Source organism: Colias philodice, chromosome 14 (genome assembly GCF_061535455.1).
Source record: "Colias philodice isolate Cphi_HAF_F1 chromosome 14, ilColPhil1 Martin Lab GWU primary, whole genome shotgun sequence".
NCBI lineage: Eukaryota > Metazoa > Arthropoda > Insecta > Lepidoptera > Pieridae > Colias > Colias philodice.
In genome coordinates, this window is record NC_143099.1 from 11,310,850 (window position 1) to 11,333,774 (window position 22,925).

General features: G+C 32.5%; 1 long non-coding RNA gene across 1 annotated transcript; it reads right to left on the minus strand.

Annotated features, from left to right (window-relative positions):
* Positions 1-796: 796 nt before the first annotated feature.
* LOC149483074 (uncharacterized) lies at positions 797-1,601 on the minus strand. Its single transcript, XR_016316615.1, has 2 exons — positions 1,399-1,601; positions 797-1,210 (listed from the first exon to the last, which is right to left on the minus strand). It is a non-coding gene; the product is annotated as an uncharacterized LOC149483074 (long non-coding RNA).
* Positions 1,602-22,925: the final 21,324 nt, after the last annotated feature.

The following is a 22,925-nucleotide window of genomic DNA, read 5'->3' on the forward strand; positions in this document are numbered from 1 at the left end:
TGGAGGCTTTGAGTCAACTTCGTAGATATATAAGTAGTATATAATACAATTAGTCTTTGATTTGTTAGTAATAGTTATATAATTTTTGTGATAAAATGTATTACTTGTAAAATTTTTACCTTAATCTGATGTAATCAAGTATTAGATGTATCCATATCATGCTGCTTTTATCCTCCTGAGACCCAGGACCCCAAAAGTTATAGGATCTTCGTGATTTTTGGAATAGTGGTTGATATTGATGTAGAGACTACGGGAAAAATATTTAAAAAAATCCCCTCCTCCCACAAACCCCAGAATAGGGGGTATCACAGGTGATACTATGGGATCATAATAGTATTAAAAGGCATTAAAATTTATTGAATGTTTTTTTAATCAGACTTTTAATCAACCTTAAACATTAATCAACGAACCTTAAAAATTAATCATGTTTGGTATGAAATTCGAGAAAACAATTGCGGTTTACATTGAAACATAAGAAAATGTTACAAGTAGAACATTTTACGAATGTTAATTGGCTGCATTTATCGAGTCTACATTTAGACCGATTGTTTTGATTGCCCTTCACGCATATTGGTAAGTGTTGAGCTTCTTTTAATCTTTTAGCTTCATGGGGAAGAGGCTGCACAAGCCTACGCTTCCGGTTTAAAGGTAGTGCTACAATATCCTCTTCCGGCTCTAAGCATACTCCAGGACTACTGGTACCACTTCGAGGGCTATTACGGGAGATGCGTCGCAGCGAAGGACTTGGACATGACTCTGGAGCGGGAGTTTGACTTCCGTAGATGAAATGGTTGGCTAGGTCCATTTTGAACTCTAAATACTGCTTAATTCGTTTCCGTGGCAATCCAAACTTGGTCGCATCTTCTCGGTATTGAATCCATGCAGCAGCAGCGGAAAAGTCAAAGAAATGATAAATGGCTCGTACAGTCCATTTACCAGTTCTGCCTCGCATGGGGTATTTGTATTGTGGTATGATCCCATCTCAAAGGACGGTTTCTTGACCTTCTCGTAGCATTAGCACGTGCAATTGAAAAAAGCGGCTCATCGTCAGAAGAATCCCAATCACTTTCGTCTAAAGGCCGAGGTACTACTTCCTCGGAGATATCTTCTTGCTCTAAATTTAGATCTTCCTCGTCTTCTTCATCTTTATCTTCACACTCTGATTCATCTAAATTCATTAAATTCTGAATAATTTCACCATCCCGCAACCCTGAAAATGATACGATTTTTAGACGCGAGTGCCCAAAGTATCACCTATGATACCGAAAGAAATGTGCCAAAATAATGTATTTAATTGCATAATCTATACAGTATAACTTCGTGAACGTTTAGTGTAATGGCGATTCTAAATAGTTACAACAAAAAACACACGCAAAAACAATATAAAATAATACTTACTTCTGCTCAAATTCGCCATTTCGGTTTTTCTGCGTACCTTCAATTTCAAATTATGATAGGCAAGACCCAGACCAACCAAAACGAGCCTTAGCCACCTAGTAGCATAGCCTAATAACTGTTTCAAGTGATTTTGATAATGATTCAAACAAACCGCGACAAATGGCGTTGCAAAAAAATTATTTTCCCGAGTATCATAGGTGACACCGAGGGTCTCAGGAGGTTATATATTGTAATAAAAAAATGTGTGCGTGTACTAGTGCACACACGTAAGAAATGAAACTTCTTTATGACCTTATTTTTCAAAAAATAATTTACTACATGCAACTTTACAGAAATACGTCGAATCACGCGTGGTAGGGAAAAGAAAAAGATGGCGCGTAACGAAAAAATGTTACACTAAATTTTTGACGTGACAACGTCTTAAATTAGGTTGCGACTGGGAGTCACTTATGAAAAAGTGTAACGCTTGGTAACGTTACGATGAGTCACCGAACGAGAGAGAGGCCCGCCGAATGCCTTGCGTCTCTCTCCCACTCAACTATGATCGAGAAAAAGACGTTGTCACGTAAAATCTTCGCCCGTAAAACCGACTTTACAGGCAACCATTTTTTTCCAACCTCGCTAAAGAAGTTTCACTTCAATAGTGCAATATAATTAGAAAATACTTATACTATTAAGGTAATCATATCTTAAACATAAAAAGTGGCAGCATTCCTTGGAAAGATTAAGATTAAGATGAACAAATCACTTACTTATGATACAGTGATAATCAAAATTTTCTAAAACCTGAATCATCCATGTATAGATTCACCTTACTTTTAAAAAGTATTACTATTATTATAAATTTTGTATTAAATTTAAAATCTATAGATTCGTAGCTCTATTTAATGTAAAATTAACGAACTTGATTCGGGAACATAATATACGTAGAACAAGTAGTATTTTTATAGATACAAATTATACATAATGTAGTGAAATATAAATATCGATGTACTCTGTAAACTGTACGAAATAAAATGTACCATGCATATTATATTGTTTTATTTCTATTCGTTTTCACGACAAAATCTTACCTATCCTACATCTCATATAATATCAAAATCGTAACAGTCTGAATAGACCTAACGAATACATGAAAATAAAGTTTTCTATGTTCAAGATATATCTATGAAAAAGAGGAACAGACAAGAATGGACCGTGAAACACAATTAAAACTCAAGGAAACATTTAGTACATTACTTAGCTATTTCTAATATTTTCTTCTTTAAGTGAGAGTGAAGTCAAACTATTGGAAATATATTTTTGCGTGGAAAAATACCTAATAGTTGCATTCATATTTATAATATTAGTAGGACTACAAGTTGGAGAGTGTGACTTATTTCCCGATATTTAGAGAATATTCGTGTGAAACGCGTTCCCAATGTTGATAACATTAGTTTTTCAAGCTTTGCATAATTTGGGACGCCTCAGTCAACTACGCACCTCCCACGAAACATCTTGGCGTTATCCATAAACTATTTATAAATTAAATAGCCTCCTCCAACGCTCACAAAGGTCGCAATTCGTCATTGTCTCTGCAAATTTAACGATCCCAATCATAGAAATCTAAATAACAAGACACTAGAAGTCGTAAGCGTGCGTGACCTTGTCGCCACTCAGGTGATTTGCACATCACCAGTGCATTCGTCACTGTTCAGTTGCTCTGGAGACGTATGAGTGTATACATGGTGTGTTTCAGCAATTCCCATTGCGGAAATTCTTCCACAAGTTGTAATTATACTTATAAAGGAATAATATTTCATCGGAAAATATATTTTTTTAGAAATAATGCCGTTTTTCCTTAAAATTATAGAATATTTACAAGTATTACGAGTGTCACCATAGTAATCGAAATAACAATGAATGACACAGTCTACCATTCTTATTATCACGTTTGTTCGTATTGGAGCAAAAAGTCTCATATACTTAGGGATGTTATTCTAAAATAAACCGTAAATTCGAGCGTTAGGATACATATTCTAAAGCTTAATTTAATAGATAAGTTAGTTTTCACTAAAATCAAGCTGTCCAATAAAAGGCATAGTTTACTTGTGTGTACTGTTTAGCTTTCGGTTTGAATGTGTTGATTTTGGCGACAGCGGTTTTCATACGAATTATGACATTCTAGCACTTCTATGTGTCTTGTTATTTAGATTTCTATGATCCCAATCCCCCGGGCTGCGTGAACTTATATCAACTGTCAAATTATTTATGTATATTTACCTTATATTTACCAATCTATTTGTGATGCCAATCTCTGACATAATTGGAGTGGCCAGAGAAGTTTTATAAGCTTGATTAGCCATTGTTTTAGATCTCTCGAGCTTGAGGTTGCATTGTCTTGATAAAAATATAAGAAAACATGTCTTGCGGCTAAATAAATTCTGGTTACAACAAAACTCAATTATCAACATTGTCTTCTTGAGAAAAAAAAGATTTTTCTGGCTCTCTGGAATTACATGAACGAGAGTACAAAAACAAGGCCCTGTTTTTCAAAAAAAGGAGGAAATTCTCAATTCGACTGTATTTATGTGATACATAATATTATTTGTTACCTCAGAACTTTTCACTGGATGAACCAATTTTGACGAATTTTTTTATATTTGAAAACAAGTGCCTTACAATTTTTTTCCAGATCTGAAAATTTAAAATACGGTTGAGATTTTTTATTTTAAAAATAATACCCAATTTACTCCTTCAACTATGTAAAAATTGCTACCCCAAAAAAGGTATTTCAAAGAACTACAAATTACTAGTACTAAGTACATATTATATTCTTGCAAATACAAGAAACATTTGTTTCCGATAAATAATTATCAGCACTTGCTCTTAATAGTTTTCCTTCACTGAAATATACCTGTAATGTATATCGTATCCATTTGTGCCGTTCCAAGTATTCGTTAACAAATTTAATGATGCGTTGCAAATAAATTGGAACCGATTGATTCTGAGTAATTGATGCTCTTACTACTTAATACGTAATAATACATTGAATTGTTTTTGTTCATTTCCATTACGAGAGACGAGATCTGCTAAAATATGTTATTTAAATGACACACATATTAAAGAAAAACTATTTTGTTTTGTAACATTTATATGTAGAGGTGATGCTACTTTCATAAAATATAGTTTTTTTGCAACTTGTTACGACTTCTATTGCAAACGCAAACATTTAGGTATGCCTCTATATTATTTTATAACATAAACTATTGAATAAATTAGAACAATTTCGAATAAGAATAGTTTCATTCAATACAAGTATTCTACTACGTAATTCACTTTAACCACGGGACTACTCTACACTTGAACCTCTAGTAAAAACCTGAAAAATAATCTCCATTTTCCTCATTGAATTCATGTGCCATTAAAATAAGCAGAGTATTTTAATATCTCTAACAGACTAAGATGTAAAATTTTAGAACGAGTATAACAATCTCACAGAGTGGCGCGCGGGGAATGAAAATGAGTTCGTGCTTGTATTTTGTATAACTTTAGTTAGATTGGGGGCATACTGAGTTCACAATAAAAAAAAATAAAAGAAATAAACTTTTTGTGAGTGATATCAATGTCATTGATCGTATTTTATTAAAACAAGATTATTTTTTACCCACACCGTTATAGCACACTATAATTAGAAGTAGAACGAATAAATGTGAGTACCTATACATATTATGACATCGAAGCTGCTTTAGAATCAAGGTGATGGTCATAATATGATGGTAACAAAAGTAGCTGTTGCCCGCAGATTCACCAGTAAGGTAAAAATAAATCATCTCCTATTCTATCCCCTTATGGGTAGGATGTATCAAAAGCCGATCAGGGCATATCATCTAGAAGTTTTGGCTGTTCGTTGATAGATCAGTGAGTCTGTCAGTCACCTTTACGTGGCAGTTTAAAATGTCAAAAAACAGAACTGAAGAAAATGGAATAAAATGTTATATTCAATGAAAAAATGTAGTTTTGCAGAAAAGTAGAGTTATAAAACGTATAAAATAATTTTAGTTTGATAGTTTTATTTAAACTTTAAAGTACCTACTTCATCTTTTTCGATAACAATGAAAATTAAACTTACTTTACTAACAGACGTGAAACATAAATTACTCATATAAATAATATATAAACTAATTAAATGCAAGTTTCTCCCGGTGTACTCCCAGCCTTCATTCACGAAAAGTACCTTTCATAAATTTCATGAGATATAAACAAACACATACTTATAAAAACAAATATACGCGAAGCTTCGCTGACATATTGCTAAGAATAAAAAATCCTATCATACATTTTCCTTGGAATAATTACTTGAATATGAACATTATATTTACTGTGCAAATAATTTACATTATAACCTTAAGATTGATGAAGTAGGTACAATCATTTATTATTAAAACTCGGATAAATGGTTTTCAGAGAAAATCATCCCACTCGTTGTAACAGTATTTTTTTCTTAAGTATATTATTGTTTCTTATGAAAGAACAAGCAAACGGTAATGTATCATGTATTTGAGTATATGAAATAGAATTAAAAAAAAAGATTAATATTTCTGTCTGTCTGCCCCTATTTATGCTTAAATCTTTAAAACTGCGCAACGGATTTTGATAAGTTTTTTTTAAATAGATACTAGCGGTCCGCCCCGGCTTCGCTCGTGGTACATATTTACGTTTTCTCTACATAAGAACCATCCTCGTACTTCAAGGAATATAATAAAAAAAGAATTATTGAAATCGGTTCAGCCGTTCTCGAGTTATGCGCTTACCAACACATTTTGCGATTCATTTTTATATATAAGAGGATAGTGGTTGGTTCTTGAGGAATGTTTAAGTATACAATTTGGTAAGTTTTCTAGAAAGCGGGCGAGTCGGGCGCGGAATGCTAGTTACCTATACAAACATTGAAAATATACCTGTATGTGTTAGTGTTCCTAAAATATGTAGGTAATAATAGGCATAAAAATATCTTATTACTAGCTGTGCTCCGCGGTTTTACCCGCAGTTCCCCGCTCCTGTTGGTCTCAGCGAGTTGATATATAGCCTATAGCCTCGATAAATGGGCTATCTAACACCGAAAGAATTTTTCAAATCGGACCAGTAGTTCCCGAGATTTGGGCGTTCAAACTAACTTACTAACAAACAAACTCTTCAGCTTTATAACATAGGTATATATATATATATATATATATATATAAACGCATATTTTATAGCTATATTTATAGATATAAATTTTTAGTACCTACGAAGACAAAGGCGAAAATGGAAAGGACATAAAATTTTCAGGATTTGAAGATTTTGCATCCAGCAAATAAAATCAACTTGAATAGAAATATCACTTGGTGCACATTCTTGGGAAAATTTCGATATTTTATGTATTTATTCAAATGTATTTCTTTTAGAAGTGCTTTTGAGTCGTCGGTGCCAAATATAAGAACATAAAATATGAAGCACCTACTTCGAATTGATGTTATGAACTATAATTTACTGACTATTGATAATATTACAACTTTTAATACCTATTACTATATGATAAATTCACAGAACACTATTATTACTATGTATTTTATTTTAGTGCGGTAATCGGGGACCATTTTTATTGAATAATAATAATAAAAATCTTCATTGACATAATTAAACAGGTCAAAATGATGAATCCTTCGGCTCCCGAACTAGTTTAATACTGTGTCTCAGGAGCCTCTGGCTCCTGAATACATTTATGAATTTAAATCTTTTAGAAAATAGATAATTTTGAGTCTGTTTCATAAATTTAGAATGAACTCTACACATTTTAATACCGTGAATATACCTTATTTTATGTCAACTAAATTAGTTTAAGAATACCTCAAACACTATATCACTATAGGTATATACATCACTACATTTTCGAATAAGAAACAAACCAATCAGTATCGTCGCTAACAAAAATACACAAGAGATTTCATATCCCCAAAATTGAGAATCACAAGTGGAAATTCGTTGGGAAACGTGTAAAAACTATAAGAAAAGGTACTCAATAACTTGCTATTTTTTCCCCACACGCTCCGGGTATCGAATGACTCAAACTATGCCCTCGGGACATCGCATAATGTATTTATATCTTTACTAGCTTTCCGCCAGCGGCTTCGCTCGCGTGGTCAACAAAAACGCGCGCAGATCCCGTTCCCGTAGGATTTTCGGGATAAAACCTATCCTTCCTTCCTCGGGTCTCAAACTATCTTTGTACCGAATTTGAAGTAAATCCATGCAGTACTTTTTGAAATAAACCCGGACATACGTATACAGACAAACAGAAAAAATTCTAAAAACTATATTTTTGGCTTCGATATCTATCACGCCCCAAGTATTCTTTTAAAAAATATTCAATGTACAGTTTTGACTTTCCTACGATTTTATTATATGTATAGATAACACGGGGACGAAAAGCCTATATTTTGAGGTATAAATGGAATTTCTCATCCTCTCGCTGAGATTAAAATATATTTTTCTATCTGGGGTATTGATTGCTGCTTTTTTCTATTTGGATTCCGTTTTTAAACTGGATGCGAGAATATTTAATGAAAATGTAGGTAGTTAGATAATTATTCTTGGAAATTTCGTGCTATTGTGTGATTAAGTTGGATATTATTTTTATATGTGAACAGAGATCTTGATGAGAATAATATTGTGCTTAATTTTTTCGCAAATTATACAAAAATTATAAATGTTTGTGCTTCTCAATTAACTTATTCCCTACTTATTATTTAGGTAATTTTGGAAGTTAAATTATTAAATCAACTCTACACTTCTTCAACAATTGGAGATATAAAAAGGAAATAAATATTAGCTACGAATAGAAAAGTGAAAATGAACTGTTGGACCGAAAAATACTTCCCCCGGGCGCCATGTTACTTCCTTAGCTGGAAACAAGATTATTCTATCTCTTGTCCGATATTTATTTACGAAAGAATGCTATAAAAATAGTCTTATTGAAGTGAAACTTGTTTATCGGGGTTGGAAAAAAATTTTGTGTAACATTTTTTCGTTACGCGTGACATTTTTGCGTTACGCGCCATCTTTTTTTTATCCCTACCACGCGTGAATCGACGTATTTCTGTAAAATTGCATATAATAAATTATTTTTTGAAAAATAAGGTCATAAAGAAGTTTCACTTCTTACGTGTGTACACGCACACATTTTTTTCACTTAATCCATAAGAACATTATTAACGGTAAAACCTTAATACTAAAGTTAGATCAAAAAGAAAAACATGCTGAAAATTTCATTACTTAATTTATAATTGTAAAATAAATATTATTGTTAACCTTAAATCATTATATTTATGCCCAGTTCATGTTAGTTGTTATAATATCACGCAATTGAAATATTTTCGATGCATAAAAGATTAGTTTTTAGCTGCATAGGAAATTATGATTCGAATAAAATACGAAATCATCGTTTTATTATGAAGAATTGAAGATCCATTAAATTTGTTCAAGACGTAGTAAAAAAATCACTTGATAATAAGTGAAAATACATAATAAGAAATCAAATTAAAGAAGCATTTTTTTTCTTATTGATACAAAGCTACTCGTGCGTGGAAACAGTCCAACATAAATCGATAACTCTAAAACAGATTCAAATTCTGAAAACATAAACTACAATACACACACCCATCAATAAATTAAATTCTAACCCACGAGGTCTCTAATTTAAAGACCACATTCAATTAACAAATCACTAACATAACATTGACTTCTCAAGCCTAAACAAATTCCATTGATCCCTTTCCAATATTAAATGAAACTCCATTTCAATGGCTAATAATAATTTATTTGAGCCCATATTAATAGCTTTGATCAGTTGTCTCCCAAGATTAAACTCCCATCAGGACATTAAACACAATTTTAACGAAAAACTAAAGGGAAATTCACAAAACAATTTCCTTAAAACGTCACCCTGGGGTGGATAGGGCTGCGTGTTATAAGTTGTTTGTTAATTTATTTAATCTTAATTTTATTAATTTTTAAGAGTAACTAGAATATTTATACTGAAAATCGGAATTTAAATTATGTTATTCAATTTATTTTAGTATGTATTGTATAACGAGCTTATAAGCTCATTGTAAACTTATGTTTATTTTCTCATAATATTATGTCTTTTATCAACTTGTACTTTGTAATTCAGCTTGAATTCAAAGATTGTAATATCAAATATTATGAACAGAATAGAGTAGAATGATGCTTTTTATTAAACCTACACAATCATCAACGACATTGCTGTTCACATAAACTGACCTTGACAATTTACATACACGAAAACAATAAATATAATTAGATAGGTATAGTATAATAGAACTAGCTTTCCGCCCGCGGCTTCGCCCGCGTTTTCAGAGAAAACCCATAGTTCTCTTTCCCGTGGGATTTCCGGGATAAAACCTATCCTATCTCTCAAGTTGGATCGAACTGCACATGGTGTGCGAATTTTATTATAATCGGTTAAGTGGTTTAGAAGTCCATTGAGGACAAACATTGTGACACGAGATTTATATATATTAAGATAGTACTTTTGTCAACCCTATCCACCAAGGAGGTGTGGGAGGCGACCTTGACCGCTAGCTCGCTTCGATAGATTTTACATCCATTAGCCACGACAGGGAAATATCTCAGACTTTCAATAAAGATACGTAATTTTCTTTCCATTTCAATGAGCCACGTTTAATCGGAGATCAAGATGGACGTGATCCATGTGATGATATTTAAATCTTTCGATTTTGTGTTTCAAATATTTAATATATTAGTTGGCATGAATTTCTAGCTATGCAAGGTGTTTGGAATTAAAAACAGTCTATTTCTCTTCGTAACGTATGAAAAAGAATTAAGTAATAAAACTCATTGTATCAATGCTACATTTTCTACGCATATATTGTTGCATATAGTAAATGTATTGTAAGCCAGAGCCAGTAATAGTGACGCAGGTTTCTTTAACATTATTCCATAAGCTTTGTATGACAATTCTGTAAATAAAAACTTCTGAGGCATAAACATCCGTAGATCTAAAGTCCAATATGCTATAACAAGACGTGATTCAAATTAACAATAATGTATCGTCATGATACCGAAAAGTTTTCCTCAGTATAAGCAGGTTTTCCAAATTTAATGCCTAATAGACATAACCTTTATTATTTGATGAGGACCAAGTCTATGAAAGCAGAAAGCAAAGTTTCATTGATCATGGGATAATACTATTATAGTGTTTACAGATTATACATAGTATTTTCTTGGGTTTGACTTTCCGCAAGTATTATACATTTCACATTACACAGCAGACTGTGCACCTCTGTGACCAAGCTCGCTGTAAAAAACAACAAAAATATATTCAAAAAGATACGAATAGAAAGATAATTAGGTACCTAATACAGATATAATAATAACCATTTTCGTGTAGATTATAACACATTGAGCTTTTTATTGATTTGATCATTCATAGTGCAATATAAACATTTTGAAGTGAAACTTCTTTATCGGGGTTGGACAAAAATTTAGTGTAACGTTTTTGCGTTACGCGCCATCTTTTTTTATTTTACAACCTTTACAACTTGATCATTAGGAATTTATTACCTCTATTGTTCGAACAAAAATAAGTTACCGCCTTTAAGAACTTGCCGACAATGTAAGTACACTATTGTTTCTTAGAAAACATTTTAGGAGTATACGATAATAAATCTATGACTCACGTAAACACGTGTTTGCTTGATTGGTGTTCAATTATGATTTTGTGAATTCAAAATTTATAAGAATAAACCTCAAACTCTTTATGTCCAATCAAAATCCGCCTAAGTCGAAATCCTTTATAAGTTGAAAACTCTATAACTCGACTTTTTGGCGTCTCCCTTGGTCTTTTGAACTACCGCACGAGCGGAGCGAGCGAAGCGAGCGAGTCGCGGCAGTGGCCGGCGTAAATATTCAAATAGGTAGCGAGGAGCGAAGCGACGAGCATCTTAGGTTAACTTTTGAACTACCGCACGAGCCGAGCGAGCGAAGCGAGCGAGTTGCAGCAGCGGCTGGTGTAAATATTTAAATAGGTAGCGAGGAGCGAAGCGAAGAGCGTAGACTAACGTATTTCTGTAATATTGTATACAAGCTGTGTCGCGCGGTTTCACCCGCGTGGCTCCGCTCCTGTTGGTCTTAGCGTGATAATATATTACTCGCTAGCCTATATTACTCGTGGATAATGTAGCTTTCGAATGGTGAAAGAATTTTTTAAATCGGTCCAGTAGTTTATGAGCCTATTCATTACAATCAAACAAACAAACATACAAACAAAGTTTTCCTCTTTATAATATTAGTGTAGATAGTAAATTATTTTTTGAAAAATAAGGTCATAAAGAAGTTTCACTTCTTACGTGTGTACTCTAAGTACACGCACACATTTTCTTATTTTTTTTAAGTGGGGAAATCTTCCAAAGATACCCACGGCTCCCGGGGAAGGAGCCGTGGGTTATGTCGGATTCTTATACCGACTAAAACCCCACTATGTTCCGTCGAGCCGCCTTAATGATGGGGCTGCGCGTATTAGTTGGAATTCTTCCGCGACCCCCTCGGGTGCATATAAACATGGGAAAAAAGCCTAAGTATATTATGTGTCTAATATAAATATGTCTGACTGCCGCTGCAGCAATCGACTACAAACTAAACTCTAAACTCTACATCGAGCTTTCAGAGAGAACTTCGCGGATACGTACGGTACCTATAGTATAAAAAACATCTATAATCTATATACTTGAAATGACATTTATCTCTACAAAAATACCTTGAAACTGGGTTAATTACTATCGCATTATTACATAAAGCATTAAAATGATTGATGACCAATAATCCAGTCGTCATTTACGCACAATTAACTAAAATATAATCCAACCCAACTGTTCGCTTCGTAACGAGGTAATCGTAACAAAAACATGCAAATTAATAGGGTCTGATCCGATACAGTTTCCTAACCTTTCCAATGTATATTATTAAAATTTACCTTTGAATTATACGGGTGTGTGTTTTACCCTTAGGTTTTACCGGGCGATGATTCATTAAATAATGAAAATGAAAATTAAAAATTATTTATTTCAGAAAAAAAAAACCTTATGGTAATACAAATTTAACAATATAACAATTTTCTGTAGCTTATTACACATTATAAGCATTGAAGTTATAAATGAATATCACAAAATTAATTAAGGCCATTGCTAAGTCATAGTCTATCATCACAGAAATAAAAATGCTTAGTACCTACATGCCTTAGCATTTCTTAAAAAACGCGTATGGGTATATTTCCTGTAGATGTTATTGTTCTGCACTTCTCCGTGTGAAAATTAATTATGCTCACACACCTTACAATATTTTTGTAAGAGAAAGTTCTTAATTTTTAAAATTATTATCAAAGTATTTTGTATCTGTGACACTTTTTGACAGCGTATGTTTTCCCGCGAACTGTCAAATTCGAAAGTCGAGATTACTCCTGCACCCTACTTATGTATGGAGGATGACACACGCCCAATGAACGAGGAATTAACTTGAAAATCTCATTTAGAACATTCGGGTAATTGCCCTCAACTGTTGTGTGTTTATGATAAATAAAGGTTCATGTTGAAATATATTCCAGCCGCTCCATAGTTTTTGTTTTCTGTGTGTCGACGCAAATGTCATTAGGCGGATTTAAAACATGTGCTTATTATTTGCTCATTTACTTTTAGTGATTATATGTTAAAATAATGTGAATATTTACTTCGACGTGTTTCGAATTATGCAAATAGGTTACCACTACCATAGTTAAGGAATTATTCATCATTTAACATAATTTTCTCTACATTTTTGAACATTAAATAACCATAAAATTTCCTAACCTCTTTCCTTCACATTTTACCTCGAGAATAGTACAAAAGTGAATCTAGACCAAAGACTAATCAACAATATGTCTTATATCTAAAGCAAGGGCGAAAGGAAGTAGGGAGTAGTACAGGAAGTGTGGTGTCGTGATGAACGGACAGATTGCGCTTTCAAAGCGATCGTTCACCTTTGGAAACTAGGTCTTGGATACTTTCTTGGTATATATTATATTTGTTGGTAGTAAACGTAGATTTAATGTATAAGCCAATTGCACTTCATTTTAATTTCATATATTATGGGATAGGTAAATAACAGATCACTCCTGAATAGTGTATAGTATCTCGTCTTATTTTTTGGTAGTATCTGATATTATCGCCTTGCCTTGCCTCACCCGATTTGACTAGTTAAAAGTAAGGTTAAAGATCGCAAGAATTTTTAGAAAACCACCTTTACGATATAACACTCCGTGAGAGTGCCAGCTTGAAGATGAAAGAGAGTAAAATCAGATACTTCATCACAAAACTGAAGAGTTTGATTGTTTGTTTGAACGCGCTAATCTCAGGAACTCTGATTTGAAACATTATTTCGGTGTCAGATAGCCCATTTATCGAGTAAGGTATAGGCTATATATATATCATCACGCTAAGACAAACAGGAGCGGAGCCACCCGGGTGAAACCACAGAGCGCAGCTAATCTTAAATAAAATGCTTAATATCCGTTTTATCATAGATTTTTTTTTCTGTTGTTAAAGAGCAGCTAAATATTTAAATATTCGTCATTCAGGCAGCATATTTTTCAAAAGGCTTGTAAAAGAGTCGGTTTTAAAAACTTTTTAATCAGTAGAGAACATAATTCCCATGTGACCTAGGCTATATTTTTGTTTGTGTTGCGATTAATCCGGGATGTATCCGGGATTATAAAATATTACAAATAGAGTAACGTGAGTGCAGTAGCTCTATACAAAAGCATTTACTTTTAGTATTTATATATAGAAAATTTTGTGGATGTATCATCATACTCTTATTTAAAACTGAATACTAAACTGAGATTTAAAGAGTGTAAGCTAAAGAACTGAAATCCCTTCTTAAAAGCATTTAAGTTTCAAAAATAATTACTATTACTACTCATCCAACTAAAACTCTTAAAAGTGCTTTTCAATCGTTACATTATTGAACAATTAGGTACGATTAGTCATTTACTTCAGAAAGAACGAATAATGCTCCTAGTTTCTTTCTTTCCATTACAATACTTAAATATTAATGCACCCTTTATCCACGAACGTAATTTACGAAAAGAACATAAAATACATCGTGTCTGAGTAAAACATTAATGTATTAAATCCACATTACAAAATACGCAATATCATATTCGATATTATTTTTCCCAAATCATGTTTTTTCAGCTCAGCTTATCCGCCGGTTATCGTTAAATAGGTAAGAGGGTTATAGTTTATTGCAAGAGGTTCTGTATAAAATGCTGAAAAATTATCCTTATAGACAGTTTCTAGAAACAACGTTCATTTGGTTTGTACTGTTATTATTATAATGGTATTCCATTGCGCCTGTAATAATTTTATTCATTTTTATATGGCATTTATTTTAACCTGCCTTAAAAACTGACCGTGGGTTATTTCTTTCGATGTTTTTTATATTTTTTTTACGAAAAAAGCGAGCAGAGTCAAGTTAGAAGCAATAATTTCACAAACGAAGTACAAAGGGTGTTTCTAGGAAAGCTATCACGTTTCTCTCTAAAAGGGGCACCTTCCGAGTAATTTGTACCCCAGACCCTTTCCAAATACCTTCAAAACTGAGCAGCATATTTGAATGATGCTTCAACTTAAATGAAACGTTAAAACTTAATTGATCATATTTTAATCAATTTTGAATACTAGTTACGGAAATTTGTACCGTTATTCAGTTTAAGTAGCATTTTCTGTGCACTTTTAAACGTTCTTTACTATTATTTTAATGTTCTTTTAGACAATCATCTATTTTATAAAAAAATTTACGATCGAAAATATTTTAACAAATCGTTAAAACAAAGATATTAGTTTACATATATAAATGCGGAACCCTAAAAGATCGTAATCCCATATTACCGAGACTGAATAATATGAAGGTAAAATAAATACGAGTGGTCATGGTTCGGGCACTTTTTAACTTTTTACCCTTTGGCTTTTGACTGGGTAAATATCACGGCCTATTTGTTTAGTAGAGTAAATATAGTGTGTTAGGTTTTAGGATCGTAGGATGTAGGGATTATAGGATAGAAAATTATGCTTTGAATAAATAAAAAGTGTTTATAGTAGTCTATAGTATAATTTGAAACAATATGTTATAACTTATAATTTAAAAGATCTCCGTCAGACAATGCAAAATGCATTACAAAAATCAGGTTTTTACTTGGTATTTCTGTTATCAATGCATGTTTAAATGTACAGAACCTAGTGTATATAAATATTATATTATTATAAAAATACAGTATGTATACAGTGTGCTCCACCGTCTGTATACTAAGCTGAAAAAGACTTATATTTTTGCATGCACTGATTACGAAAAAAAATACTTAAACAATAAAACGACGTAAAAAAACATTTAAAATCCCTTTATAATAAAAATTTTAAGTTACAATAAATATGATTTATTCCTATTGCCTTGTGAAAAACGTTAAAATCAAAGCACCCGTGAGTAGAGAGGAACAATTAACATTATAAGAACTGACCAGCGATGCCCTGTGCGTGACCTAATTTATTAGAGAGCATAATCGATGTCCAATAAAGTACTATAGAAGTATACTTGACATATATATATTGTCCTTTTATGACCTTCGATTTATGTACGCGAGTATATTGCTATATTATAAAATAATAAGATAGTATTACTAAAATATCAGGACCATTTCATTGATTAAATGTTCGAGCACTTTCTGTTCAAAACATTCAGGGATTTGCGTAAAGACCGGTCTACAATTTTTTTTTTAAATAATAATAATAATTTATTTATTAAATAGAACATAAGAGGTCCACTTGTAAGTATTATTTCTTAATTACTATGTTAGTTTACAGATAACATTTACATTAATTTAAATATTATCATTATTGAATATTTTACCATTTACAATTAGTCATTTTCTATTAGAATATAGGTACTTTTTAATTACTCAATACATTTTTACATTGTTAAAATTAAGCAGTAGTATTTTTCTGTTTCAAATTTAAAATCTCAAGCGTCTCACGTTTAAAAAATTTTCCTTGAAAGATAAGCGATTTTCTCAAACGTGATATTATGGGATGCTGTAATTAACCTCGTCTCACAAGTGCTTCGAGATGGATCGGTTAAGTAAACAGCCATAAATCTTGAGGTGTCGCGGTAATATAGTGGCTCTATTCATCATTATTGGGAACTAATCCCTCAAAGGGTTGGCACGTCATCAATCAGCGTGCTATTTTGTTTTGAATTCTTAGACAAATCTTGTGTGGAATCTTCAAACTATTTACTTGAAATAGTGTGTAAGGTCTAGACACTTATAAAGTTCAGGCTACCTAAGCTTATTTGTGTAACTTCTTATTATAAGTAAGAAACTAAACTGATGAACTTGTTCTAAGACTCATGAATATCATTCCTATTGCTATTCTTAGACATATTTTAAGACTCCGATCAGATTGTCTGTAGAGTGTAGATACAATACGTTCAAATGATAATTTTAATATATTATCATTAACTGATATGTGTAACTGTAAACTTATCGAAAAATCTAAAGAAATTTGTACACTTCCAAACTGAAACGTAAATCTTTATATATATAAATCTCGTGTCACATGTTTGTCCTCAATGGACTCCTAAACAACTTAACCGATTATAATAAAATTCGCACATCATGTGCAGTTTGATCCAACTTGAGAGATAGGATAGTTTTTAAGAAAAAAAACGTAAACATGTAGGTACCATGGGCGAAGCCGGGGCGAACCGCTAGTTATGAATAAAAATATTCATTCTTTAAAATAATATTCAGCATAAATCCAACATATTCTCCAGGAAACTTCACAAGACATTCTGCCATATAGCTTCGATATACATAACGTTAAGTAGGGATCAAGTGTCAGAAAGGAGGCAGCGATCCACAAAACTCAACGACTCTCGTAGTGGGTTCTGTACGAATTGTCAATACAGTTTGATCAGCGTTTAGTTAATGACCCTCATGAGAAACTGATATTCCTTGAGTGGTAGAAAATTAAATATCAAACAAGGAACGCAAAAAAATATAAGTATTTGGTATCCTTTTAATTTTTGTAGTGAAAAATGTATCGGTTTTTAGAGCTTTGAATATTTTATTATTATAAGCCTTGTTTCAGGAATAAAGTTTCTATTTTAGAAATTTCAGGAACTGGGTATTTCAATATTATTTATCTTCTTTAATATAAAAATGAAACGCTAAATTGTTGGTAAGCGCAAATCTCGAGAATGGCTAAACCGATTTCGTTAATTCTTTTTTTCACAATATTACTTGAAATACAGAGATGGTTCTTATTGAGAGAAAAAGTAAACATGTAACACGGGCGAAGCCGGGGCGGACAACTACTTGACATGCATCACATAAATCAAGATATCTCTATAGATTTCAAGCTCAAAGATCGACATATTCAAATTCCTATACATAAGTGTATACTGTCGTGATATCGAAATGTTCAAATAAACCCTTTCAGGGCGTCTCACATAACATTCTTATCATTTTCGCTTTGATCTATATTGAAATGTAATCCAAATGTAATGGAAGCGTTGTCGAACAATGATGAATTTTACTGTATTTCGTGGAAGGCTTTGCGGGGAATATTACTTACACGTAAGGAATATTTTTTTTGGAATCAAACAAATCTTTAGAATACATTGTGTGTTATTTACGGCAACCCACAAAAACATCACACAAAGGTATAGTTAGAATGGAACTGAAAAAAATATTTCAAAGGTAAATCTTAAAGAAATAATAAAAATATTTTACGTAAAACTGAATATAAAACTTAGTCATATTACATAGTAACTATTTAGTAATCTGTGATATTATATACCTACATTTTAAACACTCCGTCCATATACTCATTCTTATTATTTCAGACATCACGCGCATACGTCATCTTTTATCCTAACTTAAAGTAAATTTTCGCTACAAAACGAACATTTTTATTTGTTCAACCATCCCAATCCATCAACCATGAAAATGTAATAATATTCTGAAAGATTGGTGTCGTTTTGCATTTATAAGGGATCGTAGACATAATACGTAGACTCGTAGACTCGTAGAGTGTCGTAGCACGTCGTAGAGCCGAAAGTCGTGTTAACTGTCGAACGCGTAAATTTTAAATAATTCAGTTTTTTTGTGTATTTTCTAGAGGTCTTTCATATATTAAAACTGCATTCACAAAAACTTAGGTGCAATTGTTTTTCTTTCTGTTTTATAAGATTCTCCTGACCGTAAAATGAATTACCCACATCAAAAAAGGAATGAAACAAATTGGTCCAACTATTCATTGATGTGAACGTATATTATGTAGCCGTTGTCATTTTATATTTCTTTTATTAATTTAGTACCCACAACATAGAATACGAATACAATAATATATTGCTAGCATAATAACATTATGTCCGCTGTCTTTTTTATAATTTCCTTATAAATCACTTAAAAATATATTATTAAATTTACTTAACTCTCTCAAAGCAAAGGAATATTATCATGAAAAGTTACCTCGGATATTAACGATCTATCAAACGTCTAGCAGCGGAACTCCGATTGATACCTCACTTTACATCAACAGCAGACATTTTGTGCTAAAGTATCTCTTTCAGACAATAAATATCAATTTCAAAATGATGTAAATAATAGACAATGCTTGCTCAGTGGTAAAGCATTTTAAAAGTTAAATCTTGAGTTCGCAAATTGATTTTTTTTTTCATGTTTTTGTTATATTTGGAAGTAAAAGAATTAAAAAGTATATCAAAATATACTAGCATTTGTGTCATGCTAGATCATGCTACATTTTTTTAAATACTTAGAAAAATTATGGCTTATTTAGATAGATAGAAACAAATATGTTGATAATGAAGATAATCCTTATAACTGGTATAGATAAACCACAACTCACCATGTATAAACTCAAAAACATTTTCTTATTACAGAAGATGTTTTATAAAAGAAAAATTAAACTTAGGTATAACACCCTCATTTTCCGTTTTATGTGAACAATAAATACTCTGAATAAAAGAAGCAGAAAAATATAATGTCGCGAATGTCATGAAAAGCAAATATTATGTAATATTATTATGAGACCCTCAAATTGTTATTACCAAAAAACACTCAACGATCTTCATATTAGCAAAGCGTCATCGTATTACAATATTTCTTCGATAAAAATTCACAAGCTCGTTTCGTCTTTTATGTATTTCGGTGTAATATAATTGTATTGGTGTGTGAGTGTGTGAATTCATTTGAGGCATTTTTGTTTCATATAATAGCTTAGGGTAATAAAATAAAACACTGTTTTCATATGGCTTTTTTATTTGTTGTAGAATAATAATTTCAACGCAGCAAAGACTTCAAATAATATACAAGTATAAGGATTGCCCGGTCGAATTTCTTCTCATTACCATGATTATCATCTAGATACCAACGCACTAAGTCCGTACGGTTCGGAATGAACCATTTTCCACAAATCTCATTTAGAAATAATATTATAACATGAATTTTTGCACGTTACGTAAAGAGAACAATCTAATATACTACTATGCTCATCTTATTAAGACCACTCTTCCATGCCCAAAGCGACCGCCTCCTTGGTACAGTGGTTGGGGCTTGAGCGTAGAACCGAGGGGTCCTGGGTTCGATTCCCGGTGGAGACGAAGAAAAAAAAATGTCTCGGTCTGGCAGGACACAGAAGGCTGATCACCTACTTGTCCCTAAAGAAAATCGATCAGTGAAACAGATGTATGAATAATGCATTACCTTACCCCTTACCCCTTACCCCACTACGGGGACACGGGACTTCACTTTCCATGCCCAAAGCAACAACTTTAGGTATCATAAAGAGCCTCAAAAACGGAAAAGCAAAACACCCTTTCATGGACCATCCCTATGGCTATGTACAAGCAATTTATTGTAGAACTTAAGGCGGGTAATAACGGCACAAGCAATAAAAGGTAATTGCGCGGGTATAACTCAACGTTATCGTAGGCTTCGCCTTAATATTAAGGTGCTGAAGGGATTATTCAAGTTGATTGATGACAGCAGTCTCTTAGCATGTTATAAAGATGGCGGATGTCAATTTTCTCAAACTAAACATTGAACATTTTATCACGTGGTACTTATATGTATAGCTAAGGGATAAAGTACCTATACAATGATGAAATATTTTTTTAAATCGGTGCAGTAGATCCTGAGATAAGGGAATTCAAACAAATTGATGTATTACACTGATCTATGATAATTCTTTCATATATTATTAAATATTGTAGACACGAATACAAACGAAAATATCGAATGCGCCTTCATTTATGATATAGACCTAAGAATCAAAATAGAGTAAGCGAAGAAAGTCCTTTGATGTCTTTTGAGTTTTGATGTATCTTTTGCTAAGAAGAGTTGTATTCATTGACAGTAAAGATTATTGACTAAGAAATAATTACATTACATACAAAAGGAAACACAAATATACAATGATTTTATATCTGTAGTCCCTATACTTAAACATTTTATATCACTACTCTAAACAAATACTCCATGCAGAAGACCTGCTATCATCGTTAAAATTATATCATAGCTTCCGCCCGCGGCTTCGCCCGCGTGGCGTTTTGATAAAACGTAGCCTATGTTCTTTCTCAGGGTCTAAAGATTGTCTGTGCCAAATTTCATCAAAATCGGTTAAGAGGTTTAAGCGGGAAAGCGTAACAGACAGACAGAGTTACTTTCGCATTTATAATATTAGTAGGATAGGATTAAAATCAAACACAAGAAAAAATAATCTTCATATTTATTTTCGGAACCACTTTAACAGTCACATGAAACACTCGTAGATCTAAACATTTTAATGTATTATTACATTTTTATCGTATTCCTCTCTGCATACCCATAAAATAAATAATAGAATCCATTCGACCTACGTTGGCGTTAACAATGTATTCCAATACAGAGTGGAATTTATACCATACTCTTAATTCAGTAGATAGAAAAATCATCTGAATTTATAGCAACTGAAGACAAAGTAATCTTCATACAATAGTTAAAAAACATGACATCATCCTTGAAAAGATAATACTGCATTCAAAAAATTTCGAAAAATTTCTTGCCACACCTGGGATTCGAACTGACTACTATCTTGTAAAATTACACCTTGTTCTTTTATTTCATCGTCCGTTAGGATATTGATCCTTATAATATTATGTACTTGCGGTCCGCCCCGGCTTCGCCCGTGGTACATATTTCGCAATAAAAGGTAGCCTATGTTCTTTCTCAGGGTCTAAAGATTGTCTGTGCCAAATTTCATCAAAATCGGTTGAGAGGTTTAAGCGGGAAAGCGTAACAGACAGACAGACAGACAGATTTACTTTCGCATTTATAATATTAGTAGGAATAGTAGGAATAAGAATGAAATCTCAAATTTATGCGTGAGTCCTTATAATCTATATATACTATTATAAAGGCGAAAGTTTGTATGGATGTATGGATGTATGGATGTTTGTTAAGCTTTCACGTAAAAACTACTGAACCGATTACAATGAAATTTAGCACACATATAGAGGGTAACTTGGATTAACACATAGGATAGGTTTTATCCCGGAAATCCCACGGGAACGGGAACTATGCGGGTTTTCCTTTGAAAATGCGGGCGAAGCCGCGGGCGGAAATCTAGTAATCTATATAATCATAAATTTCAAGTTCTTCTTGTCAAGTATGAAGGAATTTTCCCTTGAAGTATAATTTTCTATCTACAGTATGATTACTTTCCCTCCAGGTGGCATAACACAATCCCACCCTGTATACTGTAAACCTTTATTTCGTTCGCCTACGCTCGTATGCTAATATCAGCCGTGCCCACATTGCATTACCTAGCATTATTACTTGGCAATTTCTCTCCATACTCGCAAATGTACAAAATAAGGGAACAATGGAGATATTGTTACATAAACTTCCTTAGAATTGATTATTATTGTGGTAAATAGCGAACGTATTAGCGGTTGCTAGGTGCTAAATATTGGTTTAGCAAGTCATGCATGTTACATATTATTAATGAGGTAAATTTTGATTAAATTCTAAATTGTTTGTATTAAATTTAAATTGAGGTACCTATGGGGTAATATACAGAGAAGAAATTCTTTATGGATTTTCTGTCTGACTATACAATAATGTCTTCAGATAGGATTGAATTTTGATAGTGCGTGTTAGAAAAGTTTAATATGTACTTGAAGTTAATTACTCTATCAATAAGAATAAAATTAAATTAGGAAAGAAATCATATATTTTACTGACATTAATGGAGATGGTGAATGGTCTTCTTCCTGTCCAGTCTCCACTGAAAATTAAGCTAATAATAAAAGTGAAGTCCCCTGTCCCCTAGTGGGGTAAGGGGCAGATGCATTATACATCTGTTTCACGGATCGAT